General features: G+C 46.8%; 1 long non-coding RNA gene across 1 annotated transcript; it reads left to right on the top strand.

The window, feature by feature from the left end:
- The first annotated feature begins 4,979 nt into the window (after positions 1-4,979).
- LOC132654622 (uncharacterized) lies at positions 4,980-18,421 on the top strand. Its single transcript, XR_009592268.1, has 7 exons — positions 4,980-6,403; positions 7,006-7,336; positions 9,906-10,260; positions 10,805-11,124; positions 12,978-13,012; positions 14,655-14,735; positions 14,834-18,421. It is a non-coding gene; the product is annotated as an uncharacterized LOC132654622 (long non-coding RNA).
- The last annotated feature ends 2,396 nt before the right edge of the window (positions 18,422-20,817 follow it).

Below are 20,817 nucleotides of genomic sequence, written 5' to 3'. Positions count from 1 at the left end.
CCAGGGACCTGAGCCACAGGCCGTTGTGAGCCGCCACATGGCTGCTGGAAATGGAATCCAGGCCCTCTGAGCACAGTGCGCGCCCTTAACCACTGAGTCGTCTCTCAGCTCCCAAGGACAGCCTCTCATCAGGGCACTCTGCTAACTCCTTCTCACAGGGCCAGGGCACTCTGCTAACTCCTTCCCACAGGGCCAGGGCACTCTGCTAACTCCTTCTCACAGGGCCAGGGCACTCTGCTAACTCCTTCTCGCAGGGCCAGGGCACTCTGCCCTGGGTTCCTCTTCTTAAACCTTCCCACCATCTCCAAGGAGGCTCTCCTGCTAGGTTTGCTCATTTTTCAGTGTGGAAATTTTCTGTAGTTTATAAGCTTGATTCTCCATCATTCAGAAAGCCAAGAGAATGTAATCCCCGTCTCCACGCTGCTGCCCCAGCCCCACAGCCCGTTTCTTTGGCCAGAACTTGTAGAACCGATGAGGCTGGTCCAGTGCTAGGTACACAAACGCCAGATTCTGGGCCTGAGATCTGGGCACAGCCCAGAGGGTGCATTCTCTGCCTGAGTTCTGGGCGCAGTCCAGAGGGTGCATTCTCTGCCTGAGATCGGGGCGCAGTCCAGAGGGTGCATTCTCTGCCTGAGTTCTGGGCGCAGTCCAGAGGGTGCATTCTCTGCCTGAGATCGGGGCGCAGTCCAGAGGGTACATTCTCTGCCTGAGATCGGGGCGCAGTCCAGAGGGTGCATTCTCTGCCTGAGATCGGGGCGCAGTCCAGAGGGTGCATTCTCTGCCTGAGTTCTGGGCGCAGTCCAGAGGGTGCATTCTCTGCCTGAGATCGGGGCGCAGTCCAGAGGGTACATTCTCTGCCTGAGATCGGGGCGCAGTCCAGAGGGTGCATTCTCTCGCTGCACACTGAATGATGTTTGGTAAACTCTGCTCCTCATTGTTCTCTGACTGGTTGAGGAAGAGAGGCTGGACAGCCTGTGACTGGGCAGAGGGGAAGTAGGCGGGGCTTCAGCAAGGGCCTTGCAGGTAGGGAAGAAGAAAGAAGAAGGAAGATGGAGAGAGTGGAGCGATTCCAGCCCAGAAAGGATGAATTTTGGCAAGTAACTTGGGGAGTGCAGCTGGGAAGCAGCCAGACTAGCTTAGAAAATTAGTTTAAGTCACACCTGCCCAGTTATTGTGCTTAAAGCTTGTTTAAATATATCAATAGGTCTCTGTCTCAGTTAGTGGGGAGCCAGCTGGGTCATAGAAGAGCCTTTTAGAATTAATAACTATTCAACAACCTTTGGCATCCAACTTGGGGCTCTTAGAATCCAGGCTTAGAGCTGAGAAAGCAGCACAGTCTGAGACAAGCTCGGGTTGCACAAACACAAACACTAGCTGAGAGAGACGGGGTGCGGTTCTCCCAAGTGCTATTAAAAAAGCATGAGGCTGGTCAACCGATAGTCTATGCAGGAAGTATTAGGAGGGTATGGAGGGAGTGGGGGAAACAGGACATGGTGGGGAGAGAGAAAGAAAGGGAAAGGGGGATGGGGCACCGAGACAGACACAGAGAGAGAGAGAGTAAGAGAGAGAGACCACGTGTCGGGGTTGGCCCTTGAAGGGGCAATTCAACCACGTCTTCCAGGCGTGGCCACCTGGCCGGCGACACATGATGACATCATAGGTTGCTGGGTAACCCAGGAGCAGGTTGTGTTCCAAAATACTAACATTCCTCCCTTTTTCTATAATTAAAAAATTAGGAACCTGGGCTGCTTTTTATAAGGTAAGTTAAAGTATATAAATTTAGGCTCATTGGAAGCAGCTCTTGGTTGTCATGCAAGGGGTTGAAAGAGAGAAGAATTATAGCAACAAAATGGTCAGATTGTAAGGTCAAGAATAAGGGAAGCCTCTGCCCGGGAAAATTTAGGGTAGAGGGTTGTCAACAGAGGGAGTTGCCAGCCATGGCAAGGCAGCAGGTAGGGACGGGGGAACGCTGGGAGAACCTGGAGCTGCTTGTCCAGGTCCTGAAGCACACCACTTCAGCCTTTTGTTAACAACAAGTGGATAACGGGCATAGATTCTCCTCTGGCTACTTCCTGCTGACACTGGGGGTGCGGTAGGGAGGTCAAAAGGCTGAAATGCTGGCTAAGTCCAGGAAGAACAGGCTGTTTTGATGCTGTCCAGGGTCTGTAACAACATCCATGGCTGGGAGGGAAGGTGCAGGTCCAGTTTGTTGGAAGTCTGTGAGGTCAGAGTTGAACATTTGTAGCTGCTTTGGCACTGTTGTGGCTATAGGAAACATCTGTGTCTGGCAGGACACTGAAATACATATAGGTAAAAGAGAAAGTTGAGTAGGTTATGGAGAAAATCCTTTAGGTATACATTGAAAACTTTTGGAAGAGCAAACAGAAGTAGAAGGTTTGGATCAATGAGACTTGAACATGGGAACCTCTGTCTACCTGGGGGGACCTTTATTTACCCAATCACTGGCAATATTTAAAGGCTTTGTTTTGGATCTGTCATTGAGGTGAGGTTTGGTTACAGAAGTGTGTAAACTTAGAGTTCCTGGTGCCAGCTGGCACTAGGTGTAGAAACTTAAAATTCTCCAGAGGATATCCTATCTGGAGGGACGGCGTCTGGGCATCTCCCATTGGGGGCAGAGAAGTCAGCAACCTTCCAGAGGCGTCCCAATGGGAAGGTGTGACTCCGAGCAAGAGGGGTGCTACCTGGTCCAATAGCTCGCCAGCTTTTGGCCAGGGACCGGGACACAGGTGCCCAGTGGGGCACGGCTGGGGCATGACGGTTCGCCTAGCACTAGGCCTTCCCACGAGTGAGCGAGGGGGAGAAGGAACTGTGTGTGAGTGGGGACGTACCACCCAAGGGAGAGTGGGGCCCTAAAATGGAGGTCAGCGGAGAGGGTCAACCCTAGACAGTTAAGGCTATGGCTGAGAGGGGGAGTCCCTCCATCTCAAAAGATAGCTGGAGCTCTGTGGTCAAGCTTCCCCTACCAAGAGAGGCGTTTATGCTGAGAAAATGGAGTGGACTCACCAATCTAGTGGCTGGTCAATAAGGAGAACTCACCAATCCAGCCAGTGTTGCATGCAGTAAACAGCAGTCTGGTAGCCAGGAAAGGAAGTCCCAAAACCAGGGAAAGGGGAGGAGTCCCACCTTTTGAGATAGGCAATAAGTGCAGTACTTATCTGGAGTCCAGTTGACCTGAGAGGTGGATTTAGGTGGACTTTCTGCAGCTTACAAGGATTACTTTTAAGTTTTAAGAAGGAGATAAAACTTTAGACATGTTGGTATCACAATTGTACTCTGCACTGAACTATACATTGTAGAAAAGGCAGTAGACATGCACATTTGTGTTAACAGCATAAGTATTTTTTAAAGTGAACTCTGAAAAGGCAAAAGCCTTTTATGAAGTAAAAGGGAAACTCACTTGATCTTAACTTTTAGTATAAGCATACATATTACGGAGGCTTATAATCTTGAGCTTAGGACCATAATAGTGGAATAGTGGTATAGTGGAATGTTTTTATATCAGAGTCAGATTAATAAATTAGAGCCCTATTGATAAAGGTCAAAACTCTGGACAGTCAATACAACAGTAGCATAACAACAGGAAGAAATATTAAGCCTTTTTACCTATTTAAGATACCTTAAATCACCTTAGACCTTGTAACCTTTATCATTTGCATTTATCAACCTTAAAACATTTTTTAGAGCCTCAAACATTTATAAGTTGCATTACCAAACTAAAGACACATTTGTAGACTCTCATGTATAACTTGCGTTTACCAGCCTTAAGACACCTTTGTAGACTCTCATGTATAACTTGTAATTTATTAACCTTAAGACATCTCTCACATATGTTTTTTGAGAGGGATCTTTGTATTTAGTTATTTACCAGGAGACATAGTTGAAACTGCTATGAACATTTATTGTCCTTTAGCTAAAGGGATAGTAAAAGGTTTCATCTAGGCCTGTTTCTTGAGTCTGGACTGTGTCTAGGCCTGAAAGTAGCAGCTCCAGGATTTAGGCTTAAGGCCTGGTCTCCTGCATATGAAGACAGCTGGGAAGGCACCTGAAGTCTCCCAACACAGGTTGGCACTATGTCCGTGGGACCTCATTCTGAGGTCAAAAACAGACCTGTGCAAGAGCTGTGGAGGTTGCAAAGTCAAGGAGCCACCTGTCCTCCGCCAGGCCAATGAGCTAGAAGGCTGGAAGTGTCTCTGCTCTTGTGCTGGTTGAACCTCCATGGCTGGGCACAGAGGACAAGCCTGCTTGGGAGCATTTTGACTTCCAGAGGCCAGTTTGCCAGCAGCCAGCTTTGGCATGTCAGCAGCGGGACCAGCATCCACTTGGCTGCATTTGAAAATGTCACCTAGCAGAACAGACTTTTGGCTATGCAAACCTCTTGCCTTTTTTTTTTTTTTTTTGCGGGAATGCCAGCAGAGCGCACCTAAGGTCTAGAGCCAGGCAGGATGGCTCACTATTTTTACCAACTCCTATATGGTGACTCAAGGACCATTCTCAGCTGTTTATTAAAAATTGCAGTGAGACCATGTTTGCATCTTGAGGACTATAAATATGTATTTATGAGATGACTATTAACTTGCATTTGTTAACCATTAAATATTAGGACTTTAGGTTTTGTCTTTGCTAAGTTAGAATCTTAAAAGTCATGAATATAATTTATTAAAGTGAGAGTGCAAGAGTTTTTGTATGATTTAATATATAAAAGTTTATAGCTTGTAATAGTCTAAGGCTATACTACAGATTAATAACATTACTTTAAGAGAACAAGACCAAGCTTATATTAACCTTTTGATAGCAGAGATACAGTAAATTGACCCAGTTTTAATATAAATATATTTTTTAAAATTAATACATCTTAATTTAGAATATTGGTAAACAATTTGTACCCCTGAGCTATAAGTTTAAAACCAACAATTTTAGCAGAACAGTATAAAACAATTTTAAAATTAACCAAGCATATTTCAACCTTTTGATAGTAGAGATGAAGCAAATTGACCCAGTTTTAATATAAACAAATACTTCTAAAATTAATAGATCCTAGGGGCTGGAGATGGCTCAGAGGTGAAGAGCACTGGCTGCTCCTCCAGAGGTCCTGAGTTCAATCCCCAGCAACCACATGGTGGCTCACAACCATCTATAATGCCATCTGGTGCCCTCTTCCGGCCTGCAGGAAGAACACTGTACATAATGATTTAAAAAAAATAATAATAGAAAAGAAAAAAATACATGCAGGCGTAACACTCAAAACACATTTATTTGTTGTATCCGCTGTGGAGCCCTCTTCTGGCCTACAGGTACACATGCAGGCAGAACACTGTGTACATAATAAATAAATCTTAAAAAAAGAGTTGTATGATAAATTAATAGATCCTAATTTAGAATACTGGTAAACAATTTGTACGTAACCCCTGAGCAGAACAATATAAAGCAATTTTAAAATTATATTTGAGCAACACATAGTAGGAGACAGTAACAGTCTTATATTTTAAACCAACTTAATTTGAATAGATATTTATAACTTTGAAATTTTATTATTAGATAAAGTTTATTTGAAGCAGGGTTGAATCATAAGATAGTAAAATGTAACTTTGAATTTTTATAGAAATCCATACCAATTTGAAATAAGGCTCATTATTGTGGCCTAGTCTAAAAGGTAAGATAAACAGTTAATTATGATTAAGACTTATAAATGTAAACCCAATGAGAAAATTAGATAAAGCATTAGATAAGGAATTAAAATATAAGAGTAAAGAGTAAAGTGTATAGAAATCAGGGAGAAAAGATTTTTTTTTAAAGCTTGGGAAAAGCCTCTTAGAAGAAAGCACCCAGGGAAACGAAAAGCAGCTTGGGGGGGGGCAAAGCACATGGCTTACTCAGCGGCCAGGCAGGGCACTCGGGAGGCGGGGCCTCTTTGCCCGAACCCAAGATGGCGCTGCGCCACGTTAAGTGAATGGTTAAGCTATAGTTTCGCCCATTTCCTCCCAAGACCAACATGGCTTCAGAAATCTCGTGAGATTTTAAAATCCTGTGGGAGATTTAAAAGTTTCCCGACTGTACTGGTTCCTGTCCTACCCAAAACAGCACGCCAAGGCTTTAAAGTTGATTTTAGTGCGGAGTGAATGTCCCAGGCTCGGCGTCGGAATAGAAAACCCATGGTCCCTTTTGGCTCGCCTCCCCCCAGGGGACCCGGGTAGAGCGCCTACCCTCTTACCAAACACTGCCGCTGCAGGCAGCACAGAGGTCCAAGCCGGGGCGGGGCTGGCCTTCCACCGCCGGAGCCACTGCGGCAGGAGCTGGACCCAAGCCTGGGGAGAGCGGAAGCAGCCCGGGAAACCAGGGAGGACCATGGCCCCAGGGGGTCCGCCCACCGGAGCAAGCTGATGCTGTATGCTGGGGCTCAGTTTTGGGGCATAGAGCGGAGAAAATCGGTTGTAACCATCCTGTCCGGAGCCTGAAAGGGGTCCTAGCTTTTCTAGGAGAGCCCTATCCTAGCCAACGCATCAATGTTATTAAAAAAAAGTATGAGGCTGGTCAACCTATGTAGGAAGGTTATTAGGAGGGTATGGAGGGAGTGGGAAACAAGGCGTGGTGGGGGGAGAGAAAGAAAGAGAAAGGGGTGCCGAGAGAGAGAGAGAGAGAGAGAGACCACGTGTCGGGGTTGGCCCTTGAAGGGGCAAGGTAACCACGTCTTCCAGGTGTGGCCACCTGGCCGTTGACACATGATGACATCATAAGTTGCTGGGTAACCCAGGAGCAGGTTGTGTTCCAAAATTCTAACACCAAGAGCTGCGTGGTTCTTGAGAAGGATCACACTCTAAACTGGCACACGCGTTTCCGTGGACCAGAGGAGAACCCCCGCCTTGGTGCAGCAAGACTGGCCTCTGGCTGCAAGGTGGGAACGTGAACCGAGGCCTCGCTGGCCCCGGGGACTCTGGTGAGTATGGCCGCTGGCTCCCCTTGCAGCCCTTTTGCTCTCTGTGTTGACAGATGCAGGCCGAGCTCAGGCCTCCCTGATCCATGCACTTCTCTGAAAATCCAGTGCATGACCAGCGTGGAAAACAATCTCCCCGGGGCGTGCGGCCGCTAGCCTGCCGCAGGGCAGGGATGGGTGTCCACTGAGACACAGCAACCCCGTAGGACCTCAGAGGCACTGCGTTTGGCAAGCAGGCCAGCTACAGACACGGAGACTGCAGGCTCGCCTCGCCCTGAGAACCTGAAGGCTGGGCAGGAACTGACCGCGCCAGTGTCCTGAGCTGAACGGCAGAGGGCGACAGAGACACGCGGAAGAAACCCGAAGCGCACCAAACTTCTCAACTAGGTAAGAAGGGGTTAAAATACTGTTTTAAGGTTAAAGAGGAAAAGAGACAGAGGAGGGGAAATAAATAAGCACACACATATACTATTTATTTATATGTTTATATATCTACTATCTAATCTATCTATCCATCTATCAATTTATTTATTTGTTTTCTCGAGACAGGGTTTCTCTGTGTAGCTTGGCTGTCCTGGACTCACTTTGTAGACCAGGCTGGTCTCGAACTCACAGAGATCCGCCTGCCTCTGCCTCATTGAGTGCTGGGCTTACAGGCATGCGCCATGCCCAGCTTGAAATTGATAATTTTAAAGAAATAAGGCACATAACGATGAGAAACACAATAACAGAGCTTTGGACCTTATGTTGTTGGGCTTGGGGTTGAAGCAGAGAAAACTCACTTCAGATATAGAACCTTAAAAGGAAAGCTTTATTTTCTGAGCTCAGGGAGGCGGCCAGTTTGGGATCTGAACTCGGGACTTTACTGGTTCCAAGTGAAGTTTATGGTTAGGGCCAGCGGCGCTACAGTTGGGAAATCTCTGGGAACAACACGGCCACCGAGTATTCTGAACACAAACAGTTTCTGATCAACCCGACCCCGACAGACTCTTTTCTCCACGCAGCAGCAAGCTGGGGTGAGGTGGCTGTTAGGCCTGCAACAGAAACGGCTGTAGTTACGCTACCCGGAAGGAGCAGGCCCATCAATGTAATGCTCTTTTAAATGGTTCAAAGACAGGAACAAAGAAAAGGAGATAGATAACTGGGCTGGAAGATGTTGACAGATGAAAGCGTAATTAATAAAGTTGTTCAGCCAATGGGCTCTTACAACCTGGAATCCCACTGCCTTCCTTGTCCCTAAGGAATGGCCTATCACAGCGATCGATTTAAAAGATTGCTTTTTCACAGTTTCTTCACAAGAGCAAGATGGTGGATAATCTGCTTTCCTGGTGCCCACATTTAACCACTCTATGCCAGCCAAGGGGGACCATTGGAGTCTTGCCACAAGGAGTGGTGAATAGTCCTTCATGTGTCAGTATTTTGTAAAACAGCCGTTAGAAATAACTCAGAAGCAATTTCTCAGTTATAATTTACCATTATATGGATGATATTTTGCTGTCTGATTCTAACAGAGATACCTTAGAAAATATGTGTGAGGAAGCAAATTTCTTTTTGCCTTGCTGGGGACTACAAATTGCTCCTGAAAAAATGCAAAGAGGAGACTCTATCAGTTATCTAGGATATAAGATCAGTCTTCAGGAAATTCAACCACAGGAGAGGCCAATTAAAACTCTTAATGATTTTCAAAAATCGTTGGGAGATAGTAATAGGCTAAGGTCCATAATTGGATTGATTACTCAAGAGCAAAGTAATTAATTTCAAACTTTACAAGGTGACAAGGATTGAAACAGTCCAAGAAAATTGTCAGCTGAAGCTGGAAGTAATTGACTCCGGTGAAAAAAAGAAAAAAGCAAAAACCTGGGAGACGCACACATAAATCTTCTTGATCCAGAGATAGCCTGCATTTCAATTATCTTGCTTTTCACTCATTCTCCCACAGGAACTAGAATAGATATTTTTAGCACACAGAGTAAAAAAATTTAAAACCTATATAGAAAAGGTCTCTGAATTGATTCTGAAAGGAAAAATGAGACTTAATCAATTAACAGGAATAGAGCCAGCAGAAATTGTGGCACCTTTTGCTAATGCAGAGATTATGTCATTATGGGCAGAAAATGAACACTGGCAAAGAGTTTGAAGTAATTTTTTCTTGGAGAAATTAATAACAAATACCCAAAAAGCAAGCGACTTCGGTTTATCCTTTTTTCCCTCATATGTAATGTAGAGGGGAAGAGGGAACAGAGAAAAAAGGAAGAAGAGGGATGGTATAGAGAAACAACAGAGGAATAAGAGGCCAAAAGGGTAGATTATGGAATCTACTTTTTGTTTTGTTTTATTTTGAGACAGGGTTTCTCTGTGTAGCCCTGGCTGTCCTGAACTCACTCTGTAGACCAGGCTGGTCTTGAACTCACAGAGATCCACCTGCCTCTGCCTCCTGAGTGCTGGGATTACAGATGTGCACAACCACCAGCTTTGGAATCTGCTCTTAAACTGTAGAGCTGTTACTATTCTCAAATATTTTTGCATTGATATGGGTTACTGTATATTGATACAAATTAGAGGTTTATTTTTGGTTTAGATTGCTGTGTATTGATACAAATTTAAAGTTGTTTTGACACACGTAATGCACGTGTGTTTCAACTCTTGTATAAGGTGCTGTGCCTGTGCACATCATTTAAAGATGCGACCTGAAGTTTTGGCAGTCCTCTTAACAGCTGCTGTCACAAAGTGCTTAGGATAATTAAGCATAGTGCAAATTAACAGTCAGACAATCAAACTCATGCTCATGTCAGGTCTAGTTTACTACAGAAATATGCTCCCTTGGTTGAACAGATATTAGAAAGCTAGAAACGAGCAATGTTTGCCTGTTCAGATATATTATGGATAAATAGATGGTCTTCAAAAACCTCAGAGACCTACAGAATATAGCATTTAAAGATGTTTTTATTATTTTAAGGAGTCTTTTGACAGTGAGGCATGTCAGCTCCTGGCAGCACCATCCAGCCTACCTCAAAGAAGAAGAGCATCGAAGAATCTCATTTAGTTTGCTTCAAAGTGGCAGGCTGCTACTGAGCAAGAACCTGCCTTGCTTTAGCTGCTGTCCAAAACTACACAGGAAGTCAGCTGCTGAGCTTTGCAAGGACAAGGCAGGCTAGTCCTTCATGATTCTTGCTTCACAGAAAAGTACATCAGAAGGCTGGCTATGATGCTCCGACAGCTGCTGAGGCACGTGGGTGGCTGTCCAGGTAGCTGGCGGCCTCTGTCTTCTCTCATTTTGGAAGCTGCTCGCTCTGCACTTCCTACAAACTCAGGTAAGGCTTGTTCCTCCTCAGGTCTCTCTCTGATGGGGCTGAAGACTAGATAGTTACAGTCCCACAATTAAACTTCAGTTGTTTGGGGTTAAAAAATGCTTGGAGAAGATATTTTTAGGTCTAAGTAGAACTTTTAAGTTGTTAATTGCAAGCTATGATAGGAAACGATCTGGGTCCACCACTCTGAACTCACCAAGATAGGATAGCGGGTTCTCCTAAATTACCAAAGAGAAAAGGACTGGACATTGTGAATGTAATTATCATAGGATAGTTTTCATAATTTTTCTTACTGTATGTAATTTATTATAAGAAAAAGAGCCTTTCTTTTTAGACAGAACGGGTGAATGTTGGGCGTTGGTCTGGTGCTGTGTCTACAAATGCTAAATTCTGGGCCCCAAGATCTGGCTGCAGTCCAGCACTTTCTCATGTATAGTACCGTTGGGGTCTCTCCTCAGAATCCATTCATGCACTTTTTTACAATGTTTTATTTTATGTGCATTGGTGTTGTGCCTGCATGATGTCGATGTGATGGTGTCATTTCTAGGAGTACAGACAGTTGTGAGCTGCCATGTGGGTCCTGGGAATTGAACCTGGGTCCTCTGAAAGAACAGCCAGTGCTCTTGACCACAAAGCCTTCTTCCCAGCCCCGCATTCACCCGGCTTTTGAGACAGGATGTGATGGTCAGTTTGTACTCACCTGGGAAGAGAGCTTCTGTGAAAGCAACTTTGACTCTCCTGCCTCAGTTGTCCTCTTGGAGCCTGCTGCCTCCTTCTGCTGACCTGGGCCTAGTCCTGGACGCTTCCAGCCTCCCTACAATCTAACCGAGGCCTAGAACGTTTCCAGCCTCTGGGACTCACTGCTGAGTAAGCTCACCCTGTCTTGTTCTTTCTGAGCTCTGGGCTGGCTGGTTCAACTCGGCTGTTGTGGTTCAAACTCCTCTCCCAGCTGATTGACTGAATCTGGCTTCTCTCTCTGCCTCTTCTGACTGCATTGCTCTGCTTGGCCTCAACCTAACTCCAGCAATCTGCTCTAATCTCCCAGCTCATTCTCATTCTCTGCCTCCTTCTGTCTTTACTTGTGTCTTTCTCTGCAACCTGCTATTATGTCCCAGTAAAACCCCCCCCCATCTCTCTCTCTCTGCATTACCTCTTAAGTAGCTTCCCTTTCCTCTCTTCATGAGTTGGGTGTATCCTATTCTGTTAAATCTTTCTGATTTGTCACCTTTTCTGCCCCTCAATTAGACATCACTTTCAAACACGGGTGCTTCCTTCTACAAACTAACTTTACCTTCATTGCTTGGGATTAAAGGTGTGTAACCATCATGCCTGGACCTAAGCTTATCTTTACCTGAAACCTGCTTGACACCAGGCCTTAAACTCAGATCTCTTGCCTCTGTCTCCTGAATTAAAGGCTAGCTCATATTCTAGCCAGATCACACAACCTAGACGGTCTTTGGATGAGCTCTCCTGCCACAGTAGCCATGTTCTGAATTAAATTTTCTCTACAAGCTTCAGTAAGATTGGACCAGGCTGGCCTGTGGGCTTTTGTCTTAAAAAATTATTATTTGGTTTTTTTGAGACAAGGTTTCTCTGTGTAGCCTTGGCTGTCCTGGACTTCCTTTGTAGACCAGGCTGGCTTCAAACTCACAAAAGATCCACCTGCCTCTGCCTCCCTGAGTGCTGGGATTACAAGGATGTGCCACCGCCGCCTGGGCACACTTGTCTTTTTCTACATGGAGGTCTTCAGGTTTGCAAGGTAACCCTGAGCCATTGTCCCAGCCCATGTGTGTATCTTGAAGATATAAGGGTCATCAAGTGGCCTCCCCTCACTGAAATTCTATTCCTCCTGCACATAAGCATGAAGTCATTCTACTCAATGAGGAATTGAACAGCATGACTCTGATACAAGCCAAGCCACACTCCCTTTGTCTTTTTAAATTTATTCTTTTATGAATTACAGCTTACTCACTTTGTATTCCAGCTGTAGCCCCTCCCTCAGCCCCTCCCAATCCCACCCACCCTCCCTCATCTCCTCCCATTCCCCTCCCCAAGTCCACTGATATGTGAGGTCCTCCTCCCCTTCCCTCTGACTCTGGCCTATCAGGTCTCATCAGGACTGGCTGCATTGTCTTCCTCTGTGGCCTGGTAAGGCTGCTCCCCCTCAGGGGGAGGTGATCAGAGAGCCAGCCACTGAGTTCATGTCAGAGACCCTGTTCTCCTACTAGGAAACCCACTTGGACACCGAGCTGCCATGGGCTACATCTGAGCAGGGGTTCTAGGTTATCTCCATTAATGGACCTTGGTTGGAATATCAGCCTCAGAAAAGACCCCTGTGCCCAGATTTTTTGGTTCTGTTGCTCTCCTTGTGGAGCTCCAGTCCCCTCCAGCTCTTTCTAACTCTCCCTTCTTTCCTAAGATTCCCTGCACTCTGTCCAAAGTTTGGTTATGAGTCTCAGCATCTGATTAATACCCTGCTGGGTAGAGTCTTTCAGAGGCCCTTTGTGGTAGGCTCCTGTCCTGTTCCGTTTTCTCCTTCTTTCAATGTCCGTCCTGGTTGCCTGAGTGCGGGTTGATCATCTTTCCCAGGATCCTCCTTCTTGCTTAGCTTCTTTAGGTGTACTGATTTTAGTATGTTTGTCTTGTATGTTCTTTTTTAAAAATTAACTTTTGTGTTTCCCTGTGTACGTGTCTGTTTACCACGTGTGCCTGTTGCCAAGGAGGCCAGAAGAGGTCACTGGGTCCCTTGGAACTGGTAAGATAGATGGTTCTGAGCTGCCATATGGGTGCTTAGAATTGAACCTGGAAATTCTGTCCTCCAGAAGAACAGCCAATGCTCTTAATCACTGAACTGGCTCTCAGGTTTCTTACTTTTCTTCCTAAACTGCAGTGCTTCCATTGTTATGACAACCCGACAGGCTGTCGAAGAGCTCTCTAATGCATACTTTGCGTTTCAATAGTACTGCAGACCTAGCTCTCCTGTCTCAGAATGGGAGTTGGGCAGGGGCTTCTCTGTGTAGTCCTGGAACTCAGGACTAAAGGTGTGTGCCACCACAGCCCAGCTCAGCCCAGGGTTAAGCCTCACTGACTCCCTGCTCAGGAGCGCCGGAGCATTAAACAGTTCAGTTTCTTCACTTTCGAGGGTTTTTGACGTTAGTCCCGCTTCTTCAGCCAGTGATGGACAGGATTTTGCTGGTCCCTTTCCCTGCAGATCCTGGAACATTGTTTACGTGGTTCTTGGTTGGCTCCAGGTGGGTCTGACTCTACCAACGGAGCTCACGTCTACGGTGTATTTGTGTATATAGGCATCTCAGCCTATGCTGCCAACTCAGGAAACTGTTCTCTGCTCCAAGTGACCCCAGATGTATGAGATGGACCCCGCCCTGCACCAAGCCATTAGCACTGTGGACAAGACTGGGAACACTGTGCTTTTCTCCCCAGACTTCTCTGTTTCATTCTCAGCACGTCATAGGTTTTTGTCATGTAATGTTTTTTAGTGTTTTCTCTTCTTTCTGGTGCTGGGCACTGAACCCAGGACTTCAAGTCTGCTGGGCAAGTGCTTTACCACTGAGCCACTCAGGGAGGCCACCTAGTCCCAGCAAGTTCCAGTTTGTCCTGGGGCCTTGGCCCACAGTGCCTCATACCCTGTTAGCACCTGACATTACTTACAGGGTCAACAGTTTGTGTGTGCACCAATTCAGCATCCTCCTTAGAGAGGCCAGGAGACAAAGCTTCACTAGCATGAGGCGACAGAAACAGGGAGAGGGGCGAGACAGATGCGGGTCAAGCTGACAGCGCTTGGTGACTGGCCTACTAAAGAAAAGGAGGAAGGAAAGATACTTCTAAGATCCCGAGCATGGGCAGGCGGTGGAAAGCACTGAGAGAAATACAAACCAGTAAGGTAGACATCCAGGCCTACAATGCTAGAGAACCTGCTACTGGCTTCCCGTGAGGAGAACAACTGCCTCAGCTTGACCCACATAATTTTCCTCCTCTGTCCTGCCAACGCAGGAGGCTTCTTGAGCCTGAGCAGGCACGCGCGTAGTGCTGGTTCTTCCTGAACTACCCAGGTCAGTCCTTCACTGTGGCACTCCCTCTAACGGCCGGGCTCCTTCTGTAAACCAGAAGAGCTCTGAACAGGATGGAGTGCACAGTTCCTGGCAGTTCTGCCTGATACATGGCACCTTTTACTTCATGCTCGCTTGGCTTCGGTTTGGCCTTGCAGTGTTGAGGGGTTATGTGGGGATGGGCTCAACCCTAAGCTGCAGCTACTTAGGGAGGGAACTTAGCTGTGGATCCTGGGGTCTCTGGACATCTGTGGGACAGGAGCTTTGGTTTCATGACCACTGTGGTCACGGAGCATCTGGGCCTCTCTAACTTTCTGACGCATTCCACAGCTCGTAAATGTGGTCAGATCCAACTTTGGACAGTAGATGTTGCTGCTCAGTCCCTGTCGTCTGTGCCCCCCACTACCCCTGGTGAGTACCCAGACAGCCTATAGAAAGCAGTGAGGGTTTGCTCGTGAGCAGGGCACATCCCCATTCTTCACGTTTCTCCATGTCTCAACACTGCCTAGCGCAACATGATGCTGGGAAAGCGTGTGAACCACACCCTTAGGAGCCCCCACAGGAAAAGGAAGTCCACACCTGCTCAGTGCTGACACAAGTATTTCAGATCTGCGGCTGGATGAATCCGTGGATGTGGAACTCATGGGCAGAGATGCAATACCCTGACCCCCCCATACTCTAATGGAGTCAGCAGGCGTTAACGGAGCAGGGATCGATGCCAAGCGCTCTGAAGAGACCGTCACGCCCTGCCAGGAGAGCAGGAAGAAGGGCCTGAAACAGTCACTCCACACTGGAATGAAAATGCCAAGAAAGGCTGAAGCAGAATGCTGCTTTCCTTGGGGAAACCTTTTCAATCCCAACCCCGGGCTTTGTCCCAGCCAGACGCCCCTGTGGCTTCCTCTGCTGGCAGCCGTGTTCTGCTGTAATCACTTACGCCTTCCTCAGTACAACCTTAACGGCAGCTGCCATGCAGAGTCAGTTAAGCATGGCCGAAGCCCCTTTCCCTCTATTTTCTCTAGTCCAGACAGCACCCAGTCAGATGAGGAAGACATGGCTATGTAGCTCAGAGTGGCCGAACCCTGAGTGCAGGGCCACCCAGTAACCAATCCTCAAGATGCACACCACCATCAATGGCGCACACTCTCAAATGTGCCCCCGCAGCAGCTGCTCCACAGCACGTCCCAGCCGGGCCATGGAGCCTCCTGCCTACCTCTATCAAACACAGTCACTACTGCCACTCCCGCACCCAGGCTATACAGCAAGTCTGTAACCCTGCTGGCACCCAGCAGGCCAGTGACCTTTCCTGGTACTCTTCCAAGGGGCAATTCCATCCACTCTGCACTAAAACTTACAAAGCCAAGCCTTGAGGCCAGTCCTACAGGTGGCCTGGTGCAAGGATGTGGGCTGCTGAGACGCTGCCTGCCTCCCAGGCCAAGGCTCCACCACGTGACCGGGCCTGTCTGTGGGGTGTCCCACCTCCTACATCATTACTGCACGCTGGAATCAGGGACCAGCAGGATGGCTCAGCAGGACCTACAAGGTAGGAGAGCAGACGCCTCCAAACTCTTCTGTGACTGCTGCACACACAAACAGAAGTGATAAACAGGGAGGGGGCTCGCTGGTTAACAGTAAGAATTGCTCCTGCACAGAACCAGGCTCAGTTCCCAGAAACTGCCTGTAGTTCCAGCTACAAGGATCCTCAATCCCAAGGACACCTGCAGCGCCCCCCCCACCCCCATGCACATACCCACGTCATATGCACACCTACATGCAATTGAAAACACATAACACATTTCTCAGAGCAATGTGGAGCACATGGTAAGTACCCAACAGATGCCAGCAGTCACGCCTGGCTGTACATGGCCGTTAACTGTCTCCCAGCATGGGTACAAACACGCTATCTGTTTCTAATCTTTGTGCTGCTCAATGCTGAAATAAACACAAGACATCTGATGCGTTCACATAATTTAATGTCAGTACATATGCCATGGTGTCACTATGGAATGTAAGTTCAGGCTGATGGGAATTTGACAGTGCACTAAGCATTCTGTATATCCAAGTTTGTGTGGAAAGCTTTGAAAACGCAGCCCACCTCTCACCTCTCAGCTTCGGCACCCTAACATCCATGCTTCCTACAGAGAAGGTGGGCACTCGGCCTATGGGAAGCCAGGCCCTTTATCTGTGTGTTCCACTTACAGCAGCCATTTCTGCTGGGGTGCAGCTCAGTGGCGCAGCTCAGGCCCAGCCTCTGTGGGACCCTGCATTGAATGCCCAGCACCACAAAAAAGAAGAAAAACACCTCTATCTCAAGATGGCATTTAAGAACTATCCTATTACAAAGCAGCAAAAATATAACTTTGCAGTTATAAAAAAAAGCCAACGTGGAGCCCACAATTACTGTTTGTAAGTGTGACTAACAGACACTGCTCTTCCCAAGCTCTATCAGCTTTCCAGGTTGCGCACGCGCGCGCGCGCACGCACGCGCGCGCGTGCGCGCCTCTCCCTGTCCTTCCCACTCAGTGACAGCCTTTATAAGTTAGTTATATTTCATGTACTCTTTGGGAAGCATTTTCAGAAGTCTGAAGCCAGACCACAGACAAAGGAATGATCTGGGGCAAAGGGGATTCCTCCCTGCCCCCCTTCCAAAGCCCGCCTGCGCTGCAGCGCTGTGTCTGGACTCTCTGCCCCCCCTTCCGGTGACTTTCATCATAAGTGTGTAAGGGAAGCACTGTCACCAACCCCGTTCAGGTGACAGGCCTCTCTTGTGTCAACCGACTCCCCTGAGTGACCAAGTTATTTAACGAGTCATTGACAGTTTGGTCACCAGGCAAACCAGGCTGGCAAGAAAGTACGCTGACATTCATACCGGTTATCTCTAACCCACACGTTATTTATTATAGACACAAACATGGAACCTCAATATGAGACGTCTACCTAAGCAAGCACTTCCCAGACCAAGGCAGCGGCTCTTCTTCTAAGGCTTGCGCTTGGCCCAGAATTCTTGATACATGGAATAGGCCATACCTAAGGAAAAAGGAGAAGAGCATTAAACCCCCCTTCAGCACTCAGAAAGCACACTCCACAGCACAGCCACAAGCTGCCAACCGTGAGGGCTAGCGTCAGCAGCTCACAATTCACACAATTTTAAAAACAGCTACTACACAACACCAGATGATATCGGTATATGGTGACGCCAGTAAAAGCAGGTACACTTTAGAATCTTTCCTACCTTCCCAAGTTCAACACAACAACCATATCCTTCTCAAAAAACCGTTCCTGTCAACCTATGCTCAGGATTTGATCAATGACACTAAAGAGTTACAGAATAAGGATTTATCTATAACAGGAGATAAAACTTTGTCACTGCTCTAATTAACTAATTATTCCTTCACAAAAAAATGCGAAGGGATTTTCAGATGGCTTCAAGATCAGCAAAAAGAATTTATTTGCTCTGAAAACGTCCCATCGGCACCTACCAAGAGTCATGGCCCCCACGACAAAGCCCTGGGCAGCCACGCGCATGTGAATCAAGTGAATGGACATCTTCGTATTTCCCCTGCTCTTCAGTTTGTATAACCCAAATGCAACAATTGCTGCAAATCCTGCCATTCCTGAAAAACACATATTTATAACTATGTTAGATGCATGGGGGAAGGACCAAGACAGAACGCTTTTGTGATGACATTTATACGATGCTGATCTTATAACACTTCAACACAACTTTTAAAAAGGTATTTTAGGATCTATTCAATAGACAAATTTACCGTGCTTGCGCTGGCCCAAGCTTCCCACACACTGGTTATCAGAGCACCAGCCAACTCACCAATGGGGACAAACGGTGTCTCTTTAGCTTTCCGAATAAACTTGGACCCCTGGCCTTCATCGTATGAAGAAAGTGAAAGGTCTGTGTTGGTCGACATTGTGATTTCTTGAAGGGTCTTCCTGAAGGAGAAAAAGATGTTTACAGTTGTGTAATCAAAAGCATCTAGAATAATATTCAATGCTGACATGACCTACTACACCTACATCTATTTTCTGTGAACTTGAAAAACAATTTTAGAATTCTATTTTCACAGTTAAAGGACTGTATACATTTATTCTTCCATCGTTTGCCTTTTCTCCCATATAACAATTTTTCTTTAACATATTGTGGAAAGCAGCCTCCTTTTAAAAGAGCGTGTGGGTGTGTGTCTGCTCGTCTGTGTATCTGCTTGCAGGTGCCCCAGGAGGCCAGGCCTCGGGTCCAGGGAGCTGGAGCTGCGGCTGGGTTGAGTCCTGGAAATGGACCGCGGACCTCTGCAAGAGCACCAGATGCTTTTACCACCAGGCCTCACTAGGACCTCTAAGTTGGTTTGTTTGCTTTGATTTTTATGCTCTGAACTGCTGACTTAGCTCCACCATGCTACCTGGTTTGTTTTCATCCCTGTCAGTTACATTGATTAACAGTTATTGCCTCTTAGAAAGACTGCAGTTATATCCAAATCTATTTTTTACTTCCTTTGGAGACAAAAATAATTTTAATGCTGCTAAAAATAGCTACTTGTAGACAAGCTTTCATGTTCAATTGCATAGCTTTTGGGGTTTTCTTGTTTTGTTGTGAGATAGGGTCTCTCTACATAGCTGTAGAGAACTGTCCTAGAACTCACTCTGTAGACCAGGCTGGCTTCAAACTCAGAGATCTGCCTGCCTCTGCCTTCTGAGTGCTGGGATTAAAGGCTGTGCGCCATGCTGCTGTTTCTTTTCTTTTTTCCTCTTTTTAATTGTTAACATCACTGCAACACAAAACAACTCATTCAGGGCCTTCTCTCTGGACATCTGATCCGCATTCCTCTACCTTCCTAACGCTGCCCAGGCTTCCTCTTTAAAACTCTATCTTCTGTGATCCCAGCACTCAGGGAGGCAGGGGCAGGCAGATCTCTGTGAGTTCGAGGCCAGCCTGGTCTACAAAGTTGAGTCCAGGACAGCAAGGGCTACACAGAGAAGCCCTGTCTTAAAAAAAAAAAAAAATTCACTTCCACCATCACAGAGAGCAAAGGCTCTCTCTCTAATCACTTCTCACATAGTGAGTCCACAAAAATCATCACAATGCAGGAATACCAAACCCATTTCATATTTATTGTATATTTCTTTTTTTTTAAAGATTTATTACATATACAGTGTTCTGTCTGCATGTACACCAGCATGCCAGAAGAGGGCACCAGATCTCACTATAGATGGCTCACAGCCAGTGCTCTAACCTCTGAGCCATGTCTCCAGCCCCCTATTGTGGATTTCATTAATCAACACCTTTGAACTGTAATCCTGATAAAGAAGGCAAATAGAGCAGAACACCAATCTCCAATTGGTAGCAACTGCTGCCCACGCATTACCACCACAATCCTGGACTCCTCCTGTGAGCATACGCCCTTCAGTGGGAAAAGAACAAGATGGCTAGTCAAGGGGCTGATGGCAACAAAGGTGCTCAAAGAAAAGCCTACTCTCCTGGGGGAATTTTTAGTTTGAAAAGTGAGCTCATCTCTCCAAGCCCTAGACTCCCCAAGGGATCAACACAGCCATCTACCCGAAAAGAAAACTAGCTGGCTAGAACATTCAGATTAGAACGGTCTTTTCTTTTCATCGTTTTTTTTTGTACTCCATTACTTCCTAACACAATAAATCATAAGCTTTTGTTACACAAAGCTCAGTAAGCTCAAGGTTCAGGATGCTCCTTACATTTGCAAAAATAAGGCAAATACTGACAGGCGTGGTGCACACAGCTGTAATACTAGCACTCAGAGTCTGAACCAGGAGGAACTTGAGTTCCAGGCCAGTCTGGACTACAAAGAGACCCCACCTCAAAGAAAGCAAAACAAATCCACTAAAATTTCCAAATAGGCTATAGACTATAGGCTATCCTGACTCCAAGAAAAAAACAAGCACACAGAAATCCAAAAACAAACACGGAAATACCTGGCGGCTCAGAGCTCAGGGGGAGTGGACAGAATGCACTCAACTGGCCACAGTATAATCCACACTGAACCACAGAAGAATATCTTCGCTGGAAGGTTTGAGGTTTCATGAATACCAAGGCTGCAAGAGCTGCGTGGGTGGGCTCTGCGAGGTGGGGTGGGTGGGTGCGGTGCTAGCCTGCTGCACAGAGGGCTGTGGAGTCATTACCTCCTTCTCCCGTGTCTGCAAGTGTCTCAGGGGTATGCTGTCTATCACAAACCCCCGTTCTGGCTCCCTCTACTCCAGCGCCCGTCTTTTCGGTCCTGGATTCTTCCGAGCACTTGCAGAGCTGACTATTCTGTCACCGTTGCCTCTTCGGTCTACTTCACAAAATTTCCCAGGTAACGCTCACTGTCACGGGCTTGCACCTGAACTGCCTCCTCTGGAAGGCTGTCTCCGGTTTGTTTTTTAAGAACTTTGCTTATGCACTCCTACAGAACCCTGCACTTCGCAATGACACAGACACTTGTTTGATTCCCTGAAGCCAGGGCGTCAGAGCTGAGTC

The sequence above is a fragment of the Meriones unguiculatus genome, chromosome 6 (assembly GCF_030254825.1).
Source record: "Meriones unguiculatus strain TT.TT164.6M chromosome 6, Bangor_MerUng_6.1, whole genome shotgun sequence".
NCBI classification, from domain to species: domain Eukaryota; kingdom Metazoa; phylum Chordata; class Mammalia; order Rodentia; family Muridae; genus Meriones; species Meriones unguiculatus.
Note: the sequence above shows the minus strand (reverse complement) of the source record. Positions and strands in the feature narration are given on the sequence as shown.